The sequence below is a fragment of the Schistocerca serialis genome, chromosome 11 (assembly GCF_023864345.2).
Source record: "Schistocerca serialis cubense isolate TAMUIC-IGC-003099 chromosome 11, iqSchSeri2.2, whole genome shotgun sequence".
NCBI lineage: Eukaryota > Metazoa > Arthropoda > Insecta > Orthoptera > Acrididae > Schistocerca > Schistocerca serialis.
Genome location: NC_064648.1, coordinates 91,805,976 through 91,833,578, shown reverse-complemented (window position 1 = coordinate 91,833,578; position 27,603 = coordinate 91,805,976). Strand labels below are relative to the sequence as shown.

General features: G+C 40.0%; 1 long non-coding RNA gene across 1 annotated transcript in view; it reads left to right on the top strand.

Moving 5' to 3' along the window:
* LOC126427200 (uncharacterized) overlaps positions 1-27,222 on the top strand; it is a 52,106-nt gene extending 24,884 nt beyond the window's left edge. Inside the window, exons 2-4 of the long non-coding RNA XR_007576587.1 lie at positions 8,603-8,671; positions 13,739-13,807; positions 27,154-27,222. This is a non-coding gene — a long non-coding RNA (uncharacterized LOC126427200). The remainder of the gene's footprint in view (positions 1-8,602; positions 8,672-13,738; positions 13,808-27,153) is intronic.
* The last annotated feature ends 381 nt before the right edge of the window (positions 27,223-27,603 follow it).

Below are 27,603 nucleotides of genomic sequence, written 5' to 3'. Positions count from 1 at the left end.
GGCGTCCACTGACAAAAGACCCCAAAACACCTCACATGCTCTCGGCTCAGCAAGTCACCTGAGCAAACTGCCCTAGTCAGAAGTCCACTGTGGTCAACCACATTTGGTTGCAAAAAGTAGTTTATGCTTAACATTTAAATTATAGACTATTGAAACTTATTAATTACAAATATTGAAACATCCTTTCATTTCATGCATAATTGTTATAAAACTCTCTTATTTTTTTATATCATTACATCACTGGAATACACACAGTAGACAAAACTTTTACTTTAAAAATGAATTAAAAACAGTTTCGACTGCAATAAAACATTTGTTTACAATGTTTATCAGTTTCGGTTGCAATGTGACCATCTTCAAAAGATTTATACCACGATGCTAGGTAGTGGCAGTGAATGGAGCTGGTGTTATTACTCCATGAATGTCAAAAACTCACTTTGTGGAGTTATAACACCTGTCCCGTTCAGCACTGTGCCACCGCCTACCGTCATCAAATAAATGGTCTGAAGATGGTCACATTCTGACTGAAACCGGTAACACTTTTAAATAAATGTTTTATTGTGGTTGAGACAGGTTTTTATCCATTCTTGAAGTACTGTTAGCCAGTCTGATGTTTCTACATGAGAATTGTTCGCAAAAATTTTTAGAAGTCTTTACTAAGTTTACTCCTACCATTTCCAAACTGTGTTATTCAAATATTATCTTTATCTTTATCATACCAATTTCCAAATTTTTGTTCAATAAACATACAGTCAAATCTTGTCAGGATTAATGCAGAACCGTAACTGTTTCTTGGTGGATGACTTGTCTCGGCACTTAAATTTCGAAATCAGTTTCCTCTTCTCTTCTCGGAAAATTCTCAGTAAAATTCACACACATTACACAGGGTCAGTGGACAGCAGTGCCACAACTATGATAGCTTTGCTATTTTGTTACACTTACAGAGTCACTTTCTAAAAACAGCTATTGAATTAAATTAAAACTTAGTTTCTGTAGGGAGTAATTCATCTCTTAGAAAATGACTTTCCATGACTGCTACACGAATTACAGCTCTGTGGTACTGACAACGAGGAGATCGAGTCACTAATTAAATTGCCGAAGACTAAGGATTCCCGTGGATTATAATGGGATGTGTAGCAGAATATCTAAATGCTGTGGCACATACAGGGTGTTTCAAAAATGACCGGTATATTTGAAACGGCAATAAAAACTAAACGAGCAGCGATAGAAATACACCGTTTGTTGCAATATGCGTGGGACAACAGTACATTCTCAGGCAGACAAACTTTCGAAATTACAGTAGTTACAATTGTCAACAACAGATGGCGCTGCGGTCTGGGAAACTCTATAGTACGATATTTTCCACATATCCACCATGCGTAGCAATAATATGGCGTAGTCTCTGAATGAAATTACCCGAAACCTTTGACAACGTGTCTGGCGGAATGGCTTCACATGCAGATGAGATGTACTGCTTTAGCTGTTCAATTGTTTCTGGATTCTGGCGGTACACCTGGTCTTTCAAGTGTCCCCACAGAAAGAAGTCACAGGGGTTCATGTCTGGCGAATAGGGAGGCCAATCCACGCCGCCTCCTGTATGTTTCGGATAGCCCAAAGCAATCACACGATCATCGAAATATTCATTCAGGAAATTAAAGACGTCGGCCGTGCAATGTGGCTGGGCACCATCTTGCATAAACCACGAGGTGTTCGCAGTGTCGTCTAAGGCAGTTTGTACCGCCAAAAATTCACGAAGAATGTCCAGATAGCGTGATGCAGTAATCGTTTCGGATCTGAAAAATGGGCCAATGATTCCTTTGGAAGAAATGGCGGCCCAGACCAGTACTTTTTGAGAATGCAGGGACGATGGGACTGCAACATGGGGCTTTTCGGTTCCCCATATGCGCCAGTTCTGTTTATTGACGAAGCCGTCCTGGTAAAAATAAGCTTCGTCAGTAAACCAAATGCTGCCCACATGCATATCGCCGTCATCAATCCTGTGCACTATATCGTTAGCGAATGTCTCTTGTGCAGCAATGGTAGCGGTGCTGAGGGGTTGCCGCGTTTGAATTTTGTATGGATAGAGGTGTAAACTCTGGCGCATGAGACGATACGTGGATGTTGGCGTCATTTGGACTGCAGCTGCAACACGGCGAATGGAAACCCGAGGCCGCTGTTGGATCACCTGCTGCACTAGCTGCGCGTTGCCCTCTGTGGTTGCCGTACGTGGTCGCCCTACCTTTCCAGCACATTCATCCGTCACGTTCCCAGTCCGTTGAAATTTTTCAAACAGATCCTTTATTGTATCGCTTTTCGGTCCTTTGGTTACATTAAACCTCCGTTGAAAACTTCGTCTTGTTGCAACAACACTGTGTTCTAGGCGGTGGAATTCCAACACCAGAAAAATCCTCTGTTCTAAGGAATAAACCATGTTGTCCACAGCACACTTGCACGTTGTGAACAGCACACGCTTACAGCAGAAAGACGACGTACAGAATGGCGCACCCACAGACTGCGTTGTCGTCAATATCTTTCACATCACTTGCAGCGCCATCTGTTGTTGAAAATTGTAACTACTGAAATTTCGAAAGTTTGTCCGCCTGAAAATGTACTGTTGTCCCAAACATATTGCAACAAACGGTGTATTTCTATCTCTGCTCGTTTAGTTTTTATTGCCGTTTCAAATATACCGGTCATTTTTGAAACACCCTGTATGTTAGCCCAGTAATTAGCCACATTTGTAATTTTTGCTTTGGGAATGGTCAGTTGTATGAACTGCTCTATGAGAAAAGGATAATGTAGGGAATTTTAGACCCATTCCTATGCTATCTGTGTTCTCTGAAGTTTTTAAAAAGGATGTGACAAACAGCACTCGATTTTCAGTGAGCCTTAAGAGTACAGAGGGAACTCACAGGCTGTGAGTTTGTGAATGGGTGTAGAGGCTACTATGATCATCACTAGGAGAATCGTAAATGGGGGGCTGGGTAAACATCATTGAAAATTCTGATATTATCAGGGTTGACACAGATTATGGAAATCAGGGAATATCAGGGAATTTCAAACACATGAGGTAAATCTGAAAAAAAACACTGGAAATATTTGGTTTTTGTCTCAGAAAATGGAATGGTTTGTTTACTGAGGTGTCGTGCATCATCGCGGCTGGGTGCAGCCGAGTGTGTGCGCCGCTTCCTTACTTCCTCATTCCCACTGCTTCTTCCCTTCCTACCACTCCCCTCAGCTTGCAGTCAGTGCTGCCACCACTTCTTGCCCCTAGCCTAGCAGCTGCCAACGAGAGCCAAGGAGCAAGAGTAGTAGTTTATTTGGATCTGATTCTCAGAAACTGCAGATGCCGTGGCCGGAGACAGAGGTTATGTGTGACTGAGTTGTGTCTGAGTGGAGAGAGAGGGAGAGAGAGAGAGAGTGAGTGAGTGAGTGAGTGAGTGTGTGTGTGTGTGTGTGTGTGTGTGTGTGCACGCGCGCGCTCTCATTTTGTGACAAATACTTAGGATGAACATTTGGTTGTGAGAGTGTGATTGTTTTTTCTACATGTCTGTCTGAGCCTCAGCAATCATCTTTATGGTGAGTTACCGTACTACCTATCCTCATTATTATTGATTGTCAGAGTATTTGAGCAAGTTACCTGTTGCACGGATTGATCACCATGGTATCATTTCTTCAACTAGCTGTCTGTTGCTCGTGAAGAGCTGGCTGTGTGCGGGATTTCCGAGGTGGGCCAAAAGTGCAGGCTGCTCCTGTGGGTATCTGTAACGGATCGGGCCTGCCGACCTAAAGCCATTTGGTTCACACTGAGGTGCAGGCCCTGCCTGTCGGATCTAGTCTCACCGACCTGCCCGCAGGCTGGGTCTGTTTGTGTGTGATGTAATGCAGCAGATTTTCACGGATTATCCGTGGGCCTAGGACTGTGGTGTTCGCCGGCAGGCCAGAGGCCGTGGGCGATGAACTTCAGGAATTACAACTGTCTCGTCATAAGTATGTTGTACAGTGTGGCATTTTATAGACATTTTATTTGTTATAGTTCATTTTGGCGCTTAAAAGTACTGTACATGTTATAAAGCATGGAAAATAAGAAGAAAAAGATTATGCCAGTTGCTGGCGGTTTGTGCTTATATATTTCTTGAAAGATAAATCCCTGAATACCTGTAAAATAATAGATGTAGCACAGTGGGTAATAACCGACAATAACAAACATTGTAGGATGGATATTTCATTGGGGGTCCCCTGCAGTGCTGCTTTACGCAATTCTTTCCCACCTTGTACACTTCTTTCAAGGGGCCAGCTTTTTCCTGAGGTTATTTCTGAAATCAGTGAAGGTATTTTAAATCTGTCTTGCAACTCCAAGGAAATATCCATTTTTATCACAATGTGTGTTTCGTTTTATTGAAGTAAAATAATATCATTGGTCTGAAGGAAACACACATACCATTTGGCTTGGTTTCTCCATCTAAACGCAGTTCATTACAAAAGAGTTTGATGTTAGTACTTAAGATTTTTGCTCACATCAGGAAACCCCATCTGATTGCTAGCTTTTTAAAATATTTCCTCATTTGCACTATTGTACCATAGCTGCAAAGACAGATTGTCAACTTATGTCTTAACTTACCTTTGAGATCTCTAAATTTGTCATGGAAAAGTGCTAAAACTTGTCCGGAAATCAGGGAAATATCTTGGAAATTTGTGGCAACCCTGATTATTGTCTGTTAGTATTTGGGGGCTGATGTATTGCACTTTTAGTTACAGTTATGGAGAATGTTCTAGAAGTGTTGAAATGTAGAAGCTTTTTTCTTTCTTTCTTTTTTCTATTGTGGTATTTTCTGAGAAATTGTTCATCTTCCTAAACACAAAGAGGCACAGGTAAACCTACATTTATACTGCATCTAGTTGATACAGGGTCTCTGTTAAACAAGAAACTATAATCAAGTGGGGAAGTTGGTTTATTTGAAAAACTATATGGTGTGTCCTCAGATGGAAAACCCGTCGTAAGCAAAGAAGGGAAAGCTGAAAGGTGGAGGAGTATGTATAAGGTCTCTACAAGAGAGGTGAACTTGAAGGCAATATTATAGAAATAGAAAATGAAGTAGATCAGATGAGATGGGAGAAACTATACTACGAGAAGAATTCGACAGAGCACTGAAAGACCTAATTCGAAACAAGGTCCTGGGAGTAGATGAGATCCAACTACTGGTAGCCTTGGGGGAGCCACACCTGACAAAACTCTATCTGGAGTGCAAGATGTATGCAACAGGCGAAATAACCTCATACTCCAAGTAGAATGTAATAATTGTAGTTCCAAAGAATGTAGCTACTGACAGGAGCGAAAATTATCAAAATATCATTTAATAAGTAATAGTTGTAAAATACTAACAGGAATTATTTGCAGTAGAATGGGGAAACTGGTAGAAGCCAACGTCGGGGAGGATCAGTTTGGATTTCGGAGAAATGTAGGCGCACACGAGGCAATACTGTCCCTATAACTTATCTTAGACGATAGGTTAAGGAAAGTCAGACATACATTTATAGCATTTGTAGACTTAGACAGTGTTGACTGGAATACTCCCTTTGAAATTCTGAAGGTAGTGGTGATAAAATACAGGGAGCAAAGGGCTATTTACAACTTATACAGAAAACCAGAGAGCAATTATAAAAGTCTAGGGGCATCAAAGGGAAGGAGTTGTTGGGAAGGGAGTGAGATAATGTTGTAGCCTACCCTTGATGTTATTTAGTCCGTACATTGAACAAGCAGTAAAGAAAACCATAGAAAAATTGGGAGTAGGAATTAAAGTCCAAGGAGAAGAAGAAGTAAAGACCTTGAACTTTGTCAATGAGATTGCAATTATGTCAGAAACAGGAAAGTACTTGGAAGAGGAGTTTAACAAAATGAGTGGAATATACAATGAACAGCAGCAAAATCAAAACAAGGATAGTGGAATATTATCAAATTAAATCAGGCAATTGTGAGGAAATTAAATGTAGTCAAATTAAATCAGGTGATGGTGAGAAAATTAGATTAGGAAACAGGACACTGAAAGTAGTAGATAAGTTTTGCTATTTGGGCAGAAAAATGACTGAAGACTGTCATAGTAGAGGGGATATAAAATGTTGGCTGGCAATGGCAAGAAAAGCTTTTCTGAAGAAGATTATGAAAAGGAAAGTTGCTACTCACCACAAAGTGGAAATGCTGAGTCACAAATAGGCACAAAAAAAAGACTGTCACAAGTAAATAAAGCATATCTAATATATGGTGAGTAACAACTTTGCTTTTCACAATACTGTTACATTCCATCCTGGATTTTCCATTGTTGCATTTTCTGAAAAAGAGAAATTTGTTAACATCGAATACAGATTTAAGTGTTAGGAAATCTTTTCTGGAAATATTTGTCTCGAGTGTAGCCATGTAGAGCAGTGAAAAATGAACTGTAAACAGTTTAGACAAGAATACAACCTTTTGCAATGTGGTGCTACACATGAATGCTTAAGATTAGATGCGTAAATGATGTAACTAATGAGTAGGTGCTGGACAGAGTTGGGGAGAAAAGAAGTTTGTGGCACAACTTGACTGAAAGGCACAATTTGACAGAAAGAAGGGATCAGTTGAGGGGACTCATTCTGAGACATCAAGGGATCACTAAAGTGTGGTGGGTAAAAATCGTAGAGGGAGACCAAGAGAGGAATACAGTAAGGAGGTTCAGAAAGATGTAGGCTGCAGTAGTTAGTATGAGATGAAGAGGCTTGCACAGGATAAAGTAGCATGGAGATGTCCATCAGACCAGTGTCGAGATTGATGACCCTGACAGCAACGTGTTGCTTCTGTAAAATTAAATTTGCCCAAAAATTTATGTATTCTTCTCCCAGAGAGGAAGCTAAAAATATTATTCATAGTCAAGTTTTATGTTACAGTGCATTGAGTGTGTAAAATATGTTGCTTTATAATTGGTAGACAGTACTTGTACTTTTAAAAATTTGTTTAATAGAGGACTTGCATAAATAAATAACTGTGCAGTGGTGAGTAATCAGCTGGCTTGTTATGAGAATGATAAGCCTTGCCTTAGATATGTCAGTGTCTTTATCAGAGCAACTAAAATATTCAGTCCTGTAAGTTCAGGTTTTTTAGTGTTAAATGAGATGGAAGAAACCTATGCAATATAAGAAGAATATTTCAACAATTAAATGCTGCCAATCAGACTACTGGGGGTCGTACTTGTCATCAACATCTACACTCCGCCTACCACTGTGAGGTGCATGACAGAGGGCATGTCCCATTGTATCAGTTACTAGGGTTTCTTCCTGTTCCATTCACATAAGTAGTATGGGAAGAATTCCTGTTTGAATGCCTCTGTGCATGCAGTAATTATTCTAATCTTATCCTCATGATCCCTGTGTGAGCAATACATAGCGGGTTGTAGTATATCCCTAGAGTTATCATTTAAAGCTGGTTCCTGAAGCATTCTTATTAGATTTTCTTGGGATAGTTTATGTATATCCTCAAGAGTCTGCCATTTCAGCTCCTTGTGTATCTCTGTGACACACTCCCGTGGATTAAACAAATCTGTGACCATTTGTGCTGCCCTTCTCTGTACACGTTCATTATCCCTCGTTAGTCCTTTCTGGTACGGACCCCACACACTTGATCAATATTCTAGAACCAGTTGCACGAGTGATTTGCAAGCAATCTCCTTTGTAGACTGATTAACTTCCCCAGGATACTGCCATCTGCTTTACCCGTGACTGAACCTTTGTGATTATTCCATTTCATATCCGCACAAAGTGTTGCACCCAAGTATTTGTATGAGCTGGCTGATTCCCAACAGTGACTCACTGATGTTATAGTCATAGGATTCTACATTTTTTTCATTTTGTGAAGTGCAAAATTTTACACTTCTGAACCTTTAAAGCAAGTTTCCAATCTTTGCACCTCTTTGAAATCTCGTCAAGATCTCACTGAATATTTATGCAGCTTCTTTCAGACAGTACTCCAACATAGGTAACTGCAGCATCTGCAAAAAGTCTGATGTTACTATTAATATTGCCTACTCACCAAGCGGCGGCAGGGGAACACACACACAAAAGGATTTGACTTTTGCAAGCTTTCAGAGCCAGTGGCATTACATTGTATTATCAATAATTGATTATTTCCATTGTTATATTAATATTGTCTAAAAGGTCATTAATGTACAACACATATAGCAAGGGTCCCTACAAACTTCCCTGGGGCATACCCGAAGTTACTTTACATCTGATGATGACTCTCCATCCGAGATCATACGCTATGTTCTCCCTACCAAAAAGTCCTCAATCCAGTCTCAAGTTTCACTTTATACACCATATGATCATACTTTTGACAATAACAACAGTCATTCTTGTCCACTGTACCTATTGAACACTGTGTAAGAGAATTTGTAACTTCATATCTAAATGCCCTTATAATATTGTGTAATGTTGATTTTTTTTTTAAAGAAAGAGAAAAAAAAAGAACAACAAAACCATTTGTAAGATGGCTAAGCGAATAAAACTAATTTAAAGGAAAAAAAAGAGGAAATAAAGAAAAGAGGACATATAATTGAGTGCCTTTTTTTTCTGCTTTCAGATACCTGGCCAATGAGATGAAGTTGTACCACTTCCATCAGTCCCGACATTTGTCAAAGAAGTGCAGTTTGTAAGTATTCTGAAACGTTGACTGTCGAGTACCCACTGCAGTTATGTGAATATTGACTGAATTCTGTCATGTTGAGAACTTGGATGACACAGTCTGTGTTTCGTGAGGGAGAAAAAGGTTTCATTAGCAAAGATCACAGAAGTTAGTCTGTATTGTTAACAGTCGGTTTCAACAGTTGGAGCTGTCGTTTTCTGGTCTTAAGAAATTTCTGTGATGAAACACGTGCCATTGTGAATTTGTAGCTTATGGATAAAACCCAACACATTATACATAGGTTTTTCAAAAACACAACCATTTACAGTTAAAAAAGCAGCTTGTGCACACGAGCATGTTCACATACATAGCACTCGCAGAGGCTCGTTAAGTCTTAAAATGTACAGTATACATTAAACTGTAGTTGCACCGTATACTTCGGCTGAGGTGTGGATCCACAATGTGTGGAACATTCCTGCAAACATAAACAGATGTGCATTTTGCTGTATATCATGTGCTTCAAGAATTAACAAGCCTCTGTGAGCACTACTTATGCAAACGTGCTCGTATGTACGAGGTGCTTTTTAACTGTAAATGGTTTTATTTTTGGACAATATTATGTATAATATCCTGCATTTTAAGCAGTGTGGTATAAGGTACAAGCTCACAGTGGAACATGTTTCATAACAAACTTTTTTTGAAGACCAGAGGATGACAGAACTGTCAAAACCGGTTGTCCACAATAAAGACTAATTTATGCAATATTGGGTATTGAAAGTTTTGCTCAAGGAATAAATATTACTTCTGTTCCTTATAGCTATCGCAGAGAAGCTGTATGGATGCAGTTTCATATCATATCTGCTACAGTGAAAGACTGAAGTTGAAACAAGGCTGCTGGATAGACACAGGGTGTATATACCCCAGGCTACTGGGAAATCTTGGGAGAACACAGGAATCTTTAGGATTTCTGATAATTTTTCGTTGTTTTAGTTTCCAGTTAAATTTTTGTAATTTTGACGAGTAAGAACTGATATTCGTAACAAAAATTTTACTTTGGCCCATTACAGCAGGATAATATTGCAGAAAGAAAACATAAATGAGAGAATAACGCTAAAATAAAATTTTAGTTGCAAAGAAAGTGCGCCATTTACTACAAAACAAACTGCACACACAAGTGTCTGCCAACAGCAAAATGGGTTGAAGGCTTTAGGATGAAGACTGTGTTATATTTTGTAACAACAAACTGCTTTCAATGAGTATGATGTCACAACAGTTTACTTTTATAACAGGTCATGGGAAAATATTGAGGATGGTGGTTTGAGAAGCATTATTTACGAAGTAAATTTCCTATTATGCAAGATGACTTACGTCGCATGTGAGAATCTGTGATTAATTTCTTAAATCACAGAGCATTTGACTGTCACTCAAAACTTAACACTTTGAGGGACAGCCGTCTAGAAAAATTTTGAATCTAGAAGACCAGCCATTTATGCCATTATTTAAATATTTCCAGAATATTAGACTGAGTAACACCTTACAGTGGTTAGCACACTGGTCTCCCATTCGGCAGGACGACAGTTCAGGCCTGCTTCTGGCCATTGTGATTTAGGTTTTCCATAAAAAAAAAACTCTCCGAACAGGCCTCGGAAGGCTCAACGGTACCGAACGGCCGCCGTGCCATCCTCAGCCCACAGGCATGACTGGATGTGGATATGGAGGGGCACGTGGTCAGCACACCGCTCTCCCGGCCGTATGTCAGTTTACGAGACGGAAGCCAGTACTTCTCAATCAAGTAGCTCCTCAGTTTGCCTCACAAGGGCTGAGTGCACCTCGCTTGCCCACAGGGCTTGGCAGACCAGATGGTCACCCATCCGAGTACTAGCCAAGCCCTAAAGGGCTTAACTTCGGTGACCTGACGGGAACCGGTGTTAATGACAGCAGCAAGGCCATTGGCTAGGTTTCCCATGATTTCCCTAAATCGCTTCAGGCAGACGCTGGGATGGTTCCTTATAAAAGGGCATGACCGACTTCCCCACCCTTCACCTATCCGATGGGACTGATGATCTCGCTGTTTGGTCCCTTCCCCCTAATCAACCAACCAATCAGCGTATTTGTGTTCGATATATCTTGAAAGGTAACACACTAAAAAAGGACAAGCTTAGTTTTTCATATCTGTTTTATTTCTGTCATAGATTACAAATTATGCAATAACGGTGGCAAAAAGTAAAATTATCCTTCAAAAGCAGTTCGAGGTGAAATCTTGAGCAATTTTCCATGTAACTGGCTTTTCTATGGAAAAGTTGGAGTGCTTGTCAAAGGATCCATCGTATCCTTAAAAAAAAAAAGGCAAAAAGCTTTCGATGACTGGTATATTGTAGGTGATAGCTTATCTTTTCATGTAGCTATACTGAATGTATGTTAATTTAAACCATTAACTTTTCCTATTTGCATATTCGCTCTACTTAACAGTGATGTTGCTATTGGCCGACTACAACACAAGTCCTGTGCTCTGAATATCTGCTGTCATTGGCTGGGGAGTACTGTAACTTGAGCTATGATTGGTGGCAATGGCTCATCGCAATCTCGTTTTCGGTGCTTCGAAAGATACCGTGCTTTAATTGGTGGAATTCGTATTTATACTTTTGTAATTTGAAAATATGCGCTGTACATGATGCTGCGCATCAAATATTTTGCAAAACAAGTTATTTTTTGCTGAAGTACCGGGAAGTTCTACACTTGTATACAATACCTTTACAATTCAAAAGATTTGTCAGTTCGGCAGTACCAAGGAAAAGTATATTGTCAGTTAACACAGGGAAAGTTTTTTTTAACTGGGAAATTTGGGAAAAAATCCATCGCCCCCCCCCCCTTCCTTATCAGCGTATATACCCTGAGACAACATTTGCCCAGTATTACTGATATTTTTGAGAGCGCCAACCATTATATAATTATTACATGGTTAATAATACTCATACTGAGCAATCACCAGTTTGGTAATGGGAAAGTAACTGGGGGGGGGTTAATAATTGGAGATAATGACCAAGGTTTGGCTACTGCTAGCAGGTTCTAATGGATGTAGGTTGCAGTATCGTGCATAGATGAAGCGGCTTGCTTAGCATGGACTAGCATGGAGATTTGCATCAAACCAACCTTTGGACTGAAGGCTGCATCATCAACAACAACACACTTAATATTGAGGAAATTTAGAAACCACACATTATAATAACAGCAGAGTCTTCTTTTTATTTTTGTTTCACCCGACTTTGCGATATGTTAAATTAATCACTTTTTAATGTTTTGTGCCTTTCTGTTAGCATCTCAGTATTGTTTCATTCTTTTGACCTTGCTTTCCTATCTTCATCAGAGATGTGGATGTTCGTTTGAATATGATTTTGGAACCTACCCCCCCCCCCCAACCTCTCCTTCCCTCCCTCCCTCCCACTGTGTTCTTTTCCTCCTCTCTCTTTTTCTCCGTTTTATTTTTGAACATAGCTCTTGTGATTTGGAGTTATCTGAAGTCCTTCTCCATTTCAGTAATCCATTTTTTTCCTGCAGAAGTAGTCATAATTTATTCAGTTGATCTATTTTGGTTCAGAATGAAGATGTATCCATAAAAATGAATTCTTTTTGTCCTAATTGTGTCTGAGAGTTTTTCGGTAGTTTGGCAAGGGTTTCATTTTTTGGTGCGGATTAATTGTTGTGAAATCTGGGGTCAAGAAATGTTTCTAATATCTTTGTTTCTTCTATCTCCAGTCTTTCAACTAGGCCATGGTTGGTGATAGTGTTTCAGCTGCATACAGGGCTTCTGGTTTGACTACTACACTGTTACAATGCTTATTTTTGCATTCTGTGAGATGGACCTTTTGTTGTATGTGTTTTTTGCGGGATAGACCAGATCAACTTCACTTCTAATTTCCATTGCCTTTTTCTCGAGCCCATTCCAGCCGATGGATTCTCCAAGGTATTTGAGTTCTTTGATTATCTCTACTTTTTGTTGTCCCACTTTAAAATGTTGTGGTGGGTTTTTTATGTTTGTTGTTACATTGGTCTTTTTAAGGGTTTTGAGACCTGTTTTTTCTGTTCAAGGGTCTGTTCTTTAGCTGTTTCCCAGGTCTCAGCTAGTAGGGTTATATCATCTGCAAAGGCTAGATAGTTGGCTTTGAAGCCTTTTGCTTTGTGCTCCTAGGCAGATTCCAGTATCTCTGTGTTCAAGTCTCCAACAAGTTTTTCTTGGGAGCACTTAACTAGCAGTGGGGGATTCCATCTCCTTAGCTTATACCAGTTTTTATTTCAAAAGGGTTAGTGTTCTCCCATGAATTTGGCTTTGGAATATGTGGTGATAAGGGTCTCTGTGATTGGTTTTATATTTTTTGTTATCTAGGGTTAATTCTTTTAGTATATATAAGGGATTCCTGGTGTATTGAGTTGCACGATTTTAAAAACTCAATGACAGTCATAACATATCATTTTGCTCTTCATTTTTAGTATGTCATGAAGTTTTTGAGGTTTAGGGTTTGTTTTGGGCAGGCTCTTCCTTTCCTGAAGCCAATTTCATATACTTCAAGTTAATTGTCTAACTGGGATTTTGCTCTGTTTAGTAAGACTGTGGAGAGTATCTTGTATGTTATGTCTAGGGGGAGATTCCTCCATAGTTGTGATCTGCTTGGGACACTTTCTTATGGAGTGGGTGGACGAGGGCCGTCTTCGATTCATCAGGGGTTTTTCATGTATTCATATTTCTTCAAAAAAGTTGTGGTGAGCGTCTGTGACATTTTTTCCTCAAAGTTCAGCTTGATTTGGTCTCTCTGAGACCTTGTGGTTTTTGAGATTTGAAATGACTGTAATTCCTCAGTGATGGATGATTCAGAGTTAGGGCTGGTTGTCGAGCTCTTCGAGACCACTTTTCTGTGTTCTTCGTAGTTGAGATGGTTTTGGAAATATTGGAAATTGTTTGCACGTATTTCCATTTCTGTCTTAAGTTTCCAAGTTCAGTGGGCTGTATTTGGTTATTTTTCGTTTAAAATTCGTATAAAAGTTCCTTGTGTGTTTTTTTTTTTTATGAAGATCATTGACTAATTTGTTTTCCACCTGCAGGTAAATGACCAAGTGGATGAAGCACCCACACTCTCACCGGTCCAGATATTCCTCAAAGAAGAGGAAGGTGTAAGTATTCATGAAATACTGACTGTCAGTTACACACTGAAGTAATGAGATAACTGTTAATTGTATTTCATTTACCAGTAGTAGAAAACGCATATACATATAATTTCTTACATACTATAGTTGAAAGTCAAACTGGAGAATACGCATTATAATAAGCCACAATTGTACTGTGTATACACACACAGATTAGGTAGGTATTTCTAAGGGACTCATTGCAAATGATACAGTTGTGTACAGTGATTTCACATAACTAGAAAATTATTGTAAAATGCTGGAGGACTTGATGATGATGTGCATGTAGTTAAGGGACAGGCAAGTGAAGTACTGTAGATGTGTAAACAGATGAAAAGACTGTCATTGCTCAGTTACTGGAAAAGGACACAACCAGCAATAGCTGCAGTTTCAGGAGAAATCAGATGGCAGAAAATTCGTGCTGGACTGGAACTCAAACCCGGATCTCTGGAACTCGAACCCGGATCTCTGGGACTCGAACCCGGATCTCTGGGACTCGAACCCGGATCTCTGGGACTCGAACCCGGATCTCTGGGACTCGAACCCGGATCTCTGGGACTCGAACCCGGATCTCTGGGACTCGAACCCGGATCTCTGGGACTCGAACCCGGATCTCTGGGACTCGAACCCGGATCTCTGGGACTCGAACCCGGATCTCTGGGACTCGAACCCGGATCTCTGGGACTCAAACCCGGATCTCCCGGTTTATGTGTTAGGTCGCCATAACCACTTTGGCTATCCGTACAGGAGTCATGACAAGAAACACTTCCATATGTCGTCATCTGTGCGTCACAATCTGCATTCTTGCACTTAATTTATAGGGATTGGAAAAATTTACGTTTCTGCTTCAAAATGCAAAATTACGTTTTAGATGCTATTTTGTAGTAAACTGTATCCAGATGAACTATTTTATCAGAGATAATTTGAAATATCTTGATTCCTGCATAAAAATATTGAAAATGTAACCAGTTTTTGGTTAATGGTATTGTGCATCTTCTGGTGAAGGCCAATTTGTAAAGGTAATGTGCATAAGAACCTTTCTGCAAAATGAAAGTGTACAAATGCAACGACATATCAGTGCACTAAATGATCTGATGCCAGGCCAGTTGTGGGCAGTTGAATGGTCTATTTAAGATACGTGCTGTGTAATACAATGTAGTACTCAGCTGTGGGACCTAGTATTTTATAACAAAGAAATGTGTACATTTGTTTGTTAAAAAAGCCCAAAATATGGTTTAATGTGGACATTTCTAAAGTGGCAAATTAGGTGGAGTATGTTTTGAGCAGTGGTTGTATCGAATACTGCTAGATATCAGGCCTGCACTGAGTCGTTAACAATAGTCCGCTAACATCAGCGAGCAGTTGAGCTGTAGCTTTCCCCCAAATATTTTGTGTCACGTGTTGCTTATCATTTTCTGATTTTGAAATAAGTGAAGCTACTAATCCTGATCTGTTACGGATTTTGATTACGAACCTTACAACGTTAGAAGAGATGGGTGATCCCTTTGACAATACTGTTGGCTGTTGCCATGTGAAAGGGAGGCGGGGTTTGTTTCTGCACACCACTCTTCTTCCCTCTGGCAGTCAAAATTCTAGTTTGTTTATGCTTGTGGTCATCTGTCACTACAGCCTGTAGTGTCTGTACTATGTGCCAAAATTCTTCTCCTAATGTTAGCATAGCATTATGATATGTTCAGTTCTGCTTCTATGCTAACTGCCTTGTCTGTTCTGTCTGTTGCATTGTAAAGCATGGGTCGCACACCTACGAATGCCCACAAAAGATAGAAATTAATAGTTTGTAGATTTTGTTATCATCGAATTGTGCAGAAAAGAGAGATAATGTCCAGAAACACCTTAAATTAGAGACGCATTCAGCTCACTGTCAGGAAAAAGCTGTGGCTTTTCAACAGAACAATCATTTTTAAATTCTTAAATATAGCCAAATGAAGAAAACAAAGGCTAGTTTGGAAGAAAAAGGTTTTGGAAGTTTTTGCAAAAGCAAACATTACTGTCACAAAGTTCTCAATCAGCACCTTTCTGTAGCAGTCAGTTTCAAAGAAATAAGGCTTTGTTTATTTTCACTCACGTGACAACCTTTGAGGTATATGCATCTAATCATTAAAAGAAATATGAATCTCAACAAAAATAGATGAGAATTTTGCCAAAAAGACAGAGAGAGAGAGAGAGAGAGAGAGAGAGAGAGAGAGAAATAGAAAGAAATTCCAGTACGTGGGGTACATATAGAAGTTTGGGCCTGGCCAAGAGTTGTGCACAGATAGCCAAAACAGTTAAGGTGACCGCTCGTGTAAAGCAGGAAACCTAGGTTCGAGTTCCAGTATGGCACAAATTTTAGTTGTTTTCATTCCATTATACAGCTGATGGTTGTCCGTATTTGCAACTGCAAATATGTTTTGTGTATTCCATGTGGGCTGTCGTCAGCACAGAGCTTGTTCTTGTGGGCATGCATGTATGTCCAAAGGAACATTGCATCATACTTTTAACAACACAGGCCCTGCAATATCATAAAATGCTGTGTTTATACAGTGTCTGCATCGTCACAATATAATGCTCTTCAGACACGCATGCCTAAAAGCTGTGGATTAACATTATGAAATAAATCTACTTATTTCATATCTGCATTGATGTCAGCATTTTGTGACACACGAAAGTTTGTGCCGGACCGAGACTCGAACTCAAATTTTCCACTCGTTACGAGCATTCACCTTAACTGCTTCGGCGATCTGAATGTTCCCCCAGGGCTGATCCAGACTTCTATATATCGTGTAGTCACATCCCGTATGCCCACACAATTTGCGATCCTCGTGCAGGGAGAGAAGAGTGTTATATTGTCATTTTAGCCTCTCATTGGTGCATATTTGTAATATGCGACCTTTTTCACAACATTACATTACTGTATATAAATTAGTTGTCAGTTGACAGCTCCCACCAGCAATACACAAATGGGACCTGTGCTGGTTTTGCAGGCTCCAACCCTGTTGGCAGTTCCACTGTGCAAATCATTGTTCTTGCTGGTACTCAAGCAGCAAATGTATTTTAATGCGAAAATGTTGTCTAAATGAAGAAAAAATGTAACCCTGGCCCTAATGACAATTAACAGCACTACGGAGGTCTAGATCGAAGTCAGCTTAGAGAATTTTTATGTACTTTTTGTAGGAAGTACAGACATCAAACTTAATACTTGTTACGAGTTAAATGTTGAGAAAATTTCAAAACGATGTCATCCTCGAGCATTATGCACGAGTCTCTATAGACCGTATGCTGAAGCTGTGGCGCGATCCCAACCGAGGGATGTTTGGTGAAGACTAGGGACTGTATTATACGCATTTGCATGCTGCATACGCATTTGCATATTTCGCCCCTTTTGACCAGTTATTGCATTTTTTAATAAAAACTGGTGACAATACATATTTCACTCTGTTTACAATATTTTAAAAATTGAGACGGGTAGTCTCTAGCTCTATCTAGTTTTTATGTCTCACACATTCACCGCACCTAAAACTGCATGTAATAGCTAACTGAAAGCCCACTGCATGGCGAAATCATTACAGAATAGGAACAGGAAGAGGCGTACAGAGCCAGTGCTCCTGCGCCTGTGCCCCCCGGTTAATCTCCCCCACTGTCCCGCCGTATGCGTTCGCAACAAATAAATTAAATTACGCGAGCTTTTAGTCGCACATCCGTTGTTTCAGTTTAGCTTTCTGCTTACTTGTACACAGTTGAACGTGTTAATGATGTGCAGTGTATAACGTGTCGTGTGCCATACCACCCGTAAAAAGAATGGTCGTTTCGTGGATAGCTGACCGTCCCGGAACATTTACATATGACGGAATTATTTTATGTTGTCAAGTCTGTGAAAAAAATGTTTTGTGCAAAAAAAAAAAGTTTCAAGTAGATCAGCATGCCGAGACAAATCTTCCTATCACAGGAATGCAGAAGAAAAGGTGATGACAAAAATTTCTGATAACAGCAAGTTGCAGTAGCAGGGACTTGTCCAGAGGTAACCAAAAAAGTCTGTTTAACATGGATCTGTGCAGAGCATTCATTGCAAGCAATATTCCTCCTCACAAACTTATAAACTCTATCCTCTAAGGCTTCCTGCAGAAATATTGCTTAAATCAAAATATACCAGATGAATCGACATTGTGTAAAAATTACATACCGACAATGTGCGTAAATGTTCTGGAAGAAATACGCAATGAACTCGAGGGCAACATGATCTGGATTTCAGTTGACGAAACTGCAGACAGTTGTGGCCTGTACTTTGCAAATTTAATTGTTGGTATTTTAAAAGAAGAGCCTTCTTCTTCCTATTTAGTGTTCTGCAAAGAACTTGAAAAAGTAAATCATTCTACGATCACTAGATTTGTGATTGAGGGTATTAGAAAAATATATCCAGAATCTTCTGTAGATGCAAGTGTGTTTGTGTTTATTTGAGATGCTGCTCCCTATATGATCAAAGCAGGAAAAGCCCTCAGAGTATTTTATCGTAATTTGATTCGTGTGATGTGCTTTGTTCACTGAGCACATCGCCTTGCTGAATGTAAGTAAACTGATTTCAGCCACAGAGAAAGTGTTTCTAAAGGCTCCTGCTCACATCAAGACCTACAAAGAAAAACTACCAAATGTGCAATGATTATAAAGAGTCCGCCTCAATTGCAAATAGAAACCGGATGTTCGCCTAGGTTTCGGTGCAGATAACCATGCCTTCTTTGGAACGCACTAAAACTACAAACTGCCTAAATAGGCATCGCCCAGCATTAATACAGTTTGTAGTTTTAGAGTGTTCCGAAGAAGGCACGGTTATCCGCGCCGAAACCTAGGTCAACATCCGGTTTCTATTTGCAATTGAGGCGGATTCTTTATAATCATTAAATTATTCCAGTCGTAACTCATTGGGGTGCGTAGGTTGAAGCTGTGTCATTTTACAATGAAAATTTCAAGGTCATTAGAGGGGTAGTAAATGACTTTAATAGTGCAGAGGCTTTGGCAGTTTGCCTATCCAAGGAAGCTTTTAATGATTCAGGTATTAAAAAAGACATTGCTGTGATTAGCACTACTTTTCCCATATGCCTGCAAGTATTAAAAAGCTTGAAACTCAAGGTTTGGCATTGAATGAATCTATTCAGTTAATGAATGAAATTATTCTAGTGAACTGTTCATTGCCGGAGGTATTCCTGAGAAACCTTATAGAAAAGTTTGAAAACACTTTATACAGTAACCCAGGCTTTGAACCCTTGTACCATATTGATAGTTTTATTAATGGGACGGGTGAACTTTTACCAGAAACGGTAAGTGCCAACATAGCACCCAAATTCAAATACTGCCCAGTCACCTCAGTTGATGTAGAACGGTCCTTTTCTACTTATAAAAATGTTTTGAGTGATTGAAGACACAATCTTACCACCAAACTTTTGGAACAGTACTTGTTTGTATGTATTTACAATAGTAGAAAAATGTAAAATAAATTGTAAATGATGCTTTGCTCCAATAGTATTAATTAAAAGTTAATGTTGTTAAAAAAATTCATGATTGTGTGTTGTTTTTTAAATAAAATATTACTGGGTTTTTGAGTGTGCCACCCCTGCGTGCAGTATATCTCGAACTTGGTCCTGTATGCATTGTTTTGCCGTGACTCAACTCACATTGCGTCTGTTTGTTACCGACAACAATAGTGAAGAAGGAACAACTCTTGAAAATAATCCCAGAAAGCCTCCCCCCCCCCTTTCTAACCTCTACCAGAAATTATTCAGAAAGTGATACCAACATTCTAAATGTACCGATGTTTGGCATGGCTGGCACTCTTCCTTGTAATTGATATGCACAGGTTCGACTTTGAGATGTAATGCACGCAGTAACTCCTATGTTTTTTTATTATTTGATCTTGCAGATTTCTGCACTTTGTGCATTTTTAAGCATTTTTCATGCATATTTTAAGATTTTTATGATGCATATAATCCAGTGATGACACACCCACAAGAATAGCATTTTAGAGCAGTTTTGAAAAAATTGTAAGCTTTCGTCAACCTGAAGGTGGTTTTGAGCAGCACAGTGCTCTACTAGGGACAGTCCTACTCAAGGCCATACACCATTGCCCTCCTCTGACCTTTGAACTCATTCATCTACAGTTTGTCAACTCCAAACTGTGGTGCAACTTGCCGTTTTTCACAATAACAGATCCATCAGGAGGTTAAGGAAGTGATTAACGACAAATAAAAACGTGTAGCTACCTCAGCTCGTACACCACTCCTCACCTGTCTGTCAGCGATGTCGCGAACGACCGACGGTGGAAAGATGGTGTGCTCCAGCAGTCAGTACCTCGCTACCTGCCATGGCGCGAGCATCAGTGTGTGTGTGCAGATAATGGATGTGTGTTACTTAAAGTAGCAAGCGGGATTATGATATTACGTGTGTTATCAGTTGCTTGTCTTATTACTGTGCTGACTAATAAAACATTATTATCTCAAAGTGTAGTGTTTGATTAGCTGCAAAGGTGTTACTCATACTGGCACACTGCCAGCTTCATACTGTATTTACTTGAATGTAAGATGCCCCTGAATATAAAATGGCCCAATTTTTAAAAATTATTTATTTATTCATTTTTTTAATGAAAGGCTCCTTGAGAGAAATTTATTTTTAACAGATTCTGATTAACTAGAATTACAAACTGTTTTATTGACATAAAGTATCTGCCAAAAAGGTAACCTTATAACTATTGTAAACTTTTGCCATTTATTGATTGTCTAAATTTTGATAACACTTGGTGAAATAAAATAAACACCAAGAAATTGTTCACATGAATTTTTGGACTGTTTTCTTTTCTGCCTTTTATGCTTACAATCCCTGTAGTGTGTGCTACCACTATCTTGGGTCATCACCATCATCAACCTAATGGCACAGCCGTGAAATTTATACCTTCATTGTCACAAACATATGGCTGTTTCTTCAGAATATGGGGCTATTTCTGAGGTGGTTGTTATGTTGGAATTTGAGAACACAGCTATTTTTTCCTGTATACATACCAGATTTCACCTCTATCCTGAAATGTGTATGTTATAATCTCACTTCCAAACATGTCACCTCCCCCCACTCTGTGTAGAACCACCTGATATACCCCCTTTCATTCTTGTCATACGTCACGGAGAGTGTTGACAACATTGTAGCAAGAAACACAGAAGTACTTCACTTGCCTAGATCTAGGCTTTTATTGTCTCATGCAGAAATGAATACTATTGTTGAGTATTTATCCAATTTTAAAGTCAGTTCAATTCCGACTACAAATGCATTCGGGCAAACTGCAGTTTAAACACAGTAGATGTTCATACACTGAAGTGCTGAAGAAACTGGTATAAGCAGGTTTATTATAACACAGAGATTTGTAAACAGGCAGAATACGGCGCTGCGGTCGGCATTGCGTTTACAAAACAACTAATGTCTGGGGCAGTTCTTAGATCAGTTACTGCTGCTACAATGGTAGGTTCCCAAGATTTAAATGAGTTTGAACGTGGTGTTACAGCCAGTGCATGAGTGATGGGACACAGCATCCCTGAGCTAGCAATGAAATGCAGATTTTCCTGTACGACCATTTCATGAGTGTACTGTGTACTGTGACTATCGGGGATCTGGTAAAACAGCAAATCTCAGACATCACAATGGCTGGAAAACAGTCCTACGAGAACGGGAGTGACGACAACTGAAGACAATTGTTCAATGTGACAGAACTACAACCCTTATGCAAATTGCTGCAGATTTCAATACTGGGTTATCAACAAGTGTCAGCGTGTGAACCATTCAACGAAAAATCATCGATACGGTATTTCGGAACCGAAAACCCACTCGTGTACCCTTGATGACAGCATGACACAAAGCTTTAGGCCTTGCCTGGGCCCGGTCAACACTAACATTGGACTTATGATCACTGGAAACATGTTGCCTGGTCGGACGAGTTTTGTTTCAAATTATATACGGTTATGGAGACAACCTCATGAATCCATGGACCCTGCATGCCAGCAGTTGACTGTTCAAGCTGGTGGAGACTCTTAATGGTGTGGGCCATGTGCAGTTTGAGTGATATGGGACCCCTGATAAGTCTAGATATGACTCTGACTGGTGACACATACGTAAGCATGCTGTCTGATCACCTGCATCCATTCATGTTCGTTGTGCATTCCGACAGACTTGGGCAATTCCAGTAGGACAATACGGGGCAATTACAGCAGGACAATGCGACAACCCACACACCCAGAATTGCTACAGAGTGCCTCCAGGAGCACTATTCTGAGTTTAAACACTTTTGCTGGCCATCAAACTCCCGATCATTATTGAACATATCTGGGATGCCTTGCAACGTGCTATTCTCAAGAGTTCCATCTCCTCACACTCTTAGGGATTTGTGGACAGGCCTTCAGGATTCCTGTTGTCAGTTCCCTCCAGCATTACTTCAGGCATTAGTAGAGTCCATGCCACGTCGTGTTGCGGCACTTCTGCGTGCTCGCAGGGGCCCTACGTAATATTCAGCAGGTGTACCAGTTTCTTTGGCTCTTCAGTGTAGAAAGCAAAAGTAGATGGTATAGATTACCACGCATAACAACATGATGAAATTTGCTGCGGGCTCAGTGCTTCCCTCCATGCAATCATCATAACTTTCAGCCAAGCTGGTATCACTGTTCTCCTTCCAAGCTTGAGTAACTGTCAAAAACAGACTGCAATATCTGCTAGTATGCAGGTCATATGTAACAACACCAACTAATATGTAAATGAAAGATTGCATTTAAGATTCTGTTCCACTCTCGAAGTTTCGCTCATCCCGCGATCTACTGACGTCTGTCGGTACTATCTCCACAACGGGTCTTGCGACTGTAATTTATTTTTGTTTGACAATTACAGTCTGTTTAATATGATCTACTTCCTTTGTTAGCCACATCATTCTATATTAATTTTCCTTCTTGTTTCAACTGAATTTCACCAACGTGGTATACAGCTGAGTAAAATCAGGTAATGTTTTTACATGGTATTGTAATACATGAACAGTGGTCAAATTTCTCATTTGCAATCTACCTAGTAAATCATTACAGTGTCTCATAACCAAATAAAATTTTGATCTGGTTTCTGAATCAACTAATGTTCTTTGAAGGACAAAAAATTCTATATTTGAATGTTACCTTTACTTAAAAAATTGCACTAGTGTTTGTATAGAATATTTATACATATATGAGAATGTTTATTGGAAACCTGTTAAAATACAACAAAAGCTTGTAAGTTGATAGACTTTAATTCCATTTCCTCCTGTGTTTCACAAAACTGTCAAATGTCAATTAGTGCAATAGACTGTTGTGGCTAGTTCATTATTTCTTGTGTATCTCTTGCACTAGTCAGTGTCATGTGATCGTTCGAGTTACGTCGATACTGTACCGAGCACTTCGGTGTATTGGGAACTCTCGAACTTGTTGGAACGTATCATTTGCCAAGCCCTGCCCTACAGAGTTATTTAAAATAAAATTGCACAAAGCTTCATCTTCATGATGACCACTGTAAATGTAATACTACTACTGTGCACATTACTAAACAATGTGATAATGGTGATCTCAGAAAAGTAGTTCAATCAGCCAATTTAAGACAACCCTCTAGCTTTTGAATGACACATTTGGAAAGAAACCTCGTCTTATAATTATGTAAGTACTCTAAATGATGCAGGGTTTTCAATATGTTATCTGCTGATACATATTTCACCATGAGTGATATGAAGATGATTGTGTGGTCAACTGAAATTAGTCTTCACATTTTAATGTTTTATAGTGCACGGGATCTAGACAGTAAAAAAGTTTTTACTGACTTGAGCTATTAATACCTGCTGGGTCGAAATGGAAACGCAGTTTCCTTCTGTAATGTGTTTCTGTTGTTTTAGGGGAGGACACCAGACAGCAAGGTCATCGGTCTCATCGGATTAGGGAAGGACGGGGAAGGAAGTCGGCCGTGCCCTTTCAGAGGAACCATCCTGGCATTTGCCTGGAACGACTTAGAGAAATCACAAAAACCTAAACCGGGACGGCCGGACGTGGGATTGAACCATCGTCCTCCCGAATGCCAGTCCAGTGTCCTAACCACTGCGCCACCTCACTCGGTGTGTGTGCTTCTGTCGTGGCCGGATGACGGTGGGTCGAGTGGTGCCGCTAAATGACTGCCGCATCTGGGAGTGTGGTGGCTCATCAGTTTGCATGAGGGCCGCATTGTTTTGGAAGACTTGCAGTGTTGAGGGCTGCAATGTGGCGACATCTCTGTGTCTAGTGGTAGCCTGCATTGAGGTAGGCTGGCTTGCACCAGGCCGTGGACAGTGCTGTGTCTACCCCTTTAATGTGGAGAGTGAGTGTGCTAGTATTGTGTCCTGTGAATGGATTTGAGCCTCAGAAGGGCGGTTCTAGTGCTCCACGCAGTGGACCGTGTCAGAGGAAAATGTGGTACGTCATTGCCAGATCTCTGAGAACAGAAGTAGCCTGTTTTCAGTGCCGTGTTGTTCCACTCGGTAAGTAAGTGTGGAGGGTAAGAATTGTAGAGGGAAACCTAGGTGTAACTACGGGAAGCAGGTCCGAAAAGATATAGATTGTGGTAGTTGTGCGTGAAGAAGAGGTCTGATCGGGATACACCGATGTGGGAAGCTGCTTATCTGATGCAAAGCCATTGTACAGCAGGCATGTGAATCGGTACTGAGGATGTTATGCCACCAGTTGTCAGACGTGTGATACTTTTACCGCAACATGTTTGGGACTATGTTACCTCATTATTGAGTGCTATAAAATATGGAAACCAGTTAAGAAATCACAATGCTACACATACTGACCCATATAAAAATATTTATATCTCCCTTTAATGTAACATACCATAAAGCTTCTGTCCCATTAGGCATCATCAGCAGTAAAATCCAGCAGCAAATGTGCATTGTCATACATAAAATTCTTCTCAGAACATCTCATATTGGCACGTTACACTCTCGAGGCACAGTTTGCGTGTTAAATTGGACGACATTAGTGTCACTTTAGCGATATCTCCTCAGGGAACAGCAACAGATTTATTCGAATTAGCGGCATTAGGTTTAATGTTTTCAGTTGCCTTCCATATGGATGCACACAATGAAACACAGGTGTAGTAATTGTTTTTAGAATTTTTAGAACTTTCGTTTTTCATAAATTTTACAGTAGGAGTAACATTGTTGAGGGCTCTGACATATGCTTTGCAGTCGAGTGCTATTTTTGGTAGGTGACAGCGGCAGCTTTAGTTTAACAACTGTGCCTTGAGAGTATAACATACTTACATGAGATGTTCGAGGAAGAGTTTTATGTTTGACAGTGCATGTTTGCTGTTGCCTTTTGCTATTGATGATGATGCCTAATGACACAAGAGCTTTGAGGTACATTACACTGTGGGCCGACATAAATATTTCAGTATAGGTCAGTAGGTAGAGTGTTGTAATTTTTTGGTGGGTTTCCTTGTTTTATAGCACTTGATAAATGAGTTGTGGTAAAAATACCAGACATTTGACCACTCATGGTGTAACATACTCAGTACCATTGGGGTGCAGCGTAAAACAAAAGTCTTTTGAATGAAGACCACAGCAACATCCAGTTGACATTGATGAAGTTATAATAAGTGACAGATAATTATTATTCACGTATGGGCCCAGTAGGACCACACGAGGTACAATCCATCAATGTCACGTTTGATGGTTGGCCTTTCTTTGTGCCCAAATTTGTTTCATCCTTCCAGAATGAAGTCTCTTTCTTTCATCAGACCACGGTGTTCCAATCTGTTTTCTAATCAGTGGCAGATTATTGACTGATTTTCCCCCACCCCGTTGACTTTCATCTACACTCTGAACTAATGAGATACCTATTAATTGAATGTCCTTTAGCTATAGCAGAGAAGGCCTGTGGATGCAATTTCTTATCTACTACAGTTGATAGTGAGTGAATTGGAAAATACACATTGTATTGAGTCAAAATTCTACTGTGCAACAATCGAGCGAGGTGGTGCAGTGGTTAGACACTGGACTCGCATTCGGGAGGACGACAGTTCAATCCCGTGTCCGGCCATCCTGATTTACGTTTTCCGTGATTTCCCAAAATCACTCCAGGCAAATGCCGGGATGGTTCCTTTCAAAGGGCATGGCCGGCTTCCTTCCCTGTCCTTCCCTAATCCGCTGAGACTGATGACCTCGGTGTCTGGTCTCCTTTCCCAAAACAACCAACCAACCTACTGTGCATAAGTGTACAGGTAGGCTAGTTTGCTAGCTCTGTGAAGCTCTTTGCAAATGTTGCCATTGTGTACAGGGATTTCATATTGTTAGGAAATTATTGTTAAATGTAGTGAGTCTTGAAGATGATTTGCACATCGTTCAAGGACTGGCAATTGATGTAATGTAAATTGTAAATTGCTCGATTACTAGAATCGAACACAACTGTCAATAGGTGCAGATAAGTGTGTGTGTGTGTGTGTGTGTGTGTGTGTGTGTGAGAGAGAGAGAGAGAGAGAGAGAGAGAGAGAGAGAGAGAGAGAGAGGAAATTGGGAGGGACCGGGGGGGGGGGGGTGTTTCACCCTTAGTTATGCGGGATTTGAAGAAGGGAAGAGAGAGAGATAGAACTAAAAGTACTGTCTAATTGAACTTTCCCAAAAATTTTGTAATGCAGGCTACATTCGATATTTGCTTTTTACCAGGATAATGTGTCATACTTATAGGTACAGCCCATATTTGTGTGCTGCCTATTGTGGATAATGAAGTCATAAATATTGTTTGATATCACATACAGTTGTACTGTTGTCCATAAAGCATTGCCATCATACCAACTCAAATGCTTTTTGAAAGTTTAGAAATAATCTGTTCAGCTGTTTGGCCCAATCTGTGGCTCTCATAATGTCATAAGAGAAGAATGAAAGTTGGGTTCTGCACTGCTGATCCTTCTGGAATCAGAGCTGGTTGACACAGAGAAAGTAATTCTGTTACAGACAGCCGTTGTAATGCTACAAGACATAATGTAGGGTAAGTTCATATGACTCTGTTGTGGACTTGGACTGGTTGCCAAACCACAAATGGGGTCTGCTTAGCAGCACGGTCACGCACTCTCCTGTCAAAATTGTGTACAGTTAGTACCAATTGTTCGTTGGTAGGACTGAGGGTGTTGCTCAATGTGTAGTTGCGTATGTTGCCTAACTTTGCATTTTTTATTTTAGTTGTGATTGAGCTCCCTTTTGTTTGGATTAAAGTTAATGTTAACTAGTCACTTTTAATATCTAGTGTACAGAGATACAGGTTTAATTCTTTTTTCAGGCGTATTGTAAGGCAGAAGAGCCTGTGCTGGTCTCACTTGTCCCAGTGCTTCTCAAAGAAGAACATGTGGTAAGTTTTGTTATTAAGACATTTGCATTCGGTAATGAATTGGCTTAAGTGGAGACAATAATGACCCATGATGTATCTTAGAAGAGGGATTGAAGCATACAGTTTAGATAGATGTGTTAAATCTGACACTGTGGACTGGAATACCCTATTTAATATATCAAAAAAATTAATTAATTTTTGAAAATATAATGTAATTGAATAGGTAAAAAATCTACTCACCAAGTGGCGGCAGGAGGAAACATGTACAAAGATATTGAAATCTGCAAGCTTTCAGAGCCAGTGGCTCATTCTTCTGACAGAAGAGTTGAAAGGGATGGAAAGAGGGGTGAAGGAAAAGGTCTGGTGAGCTTTAGGCACCAGAGAGGAGAAGACACTGATTCC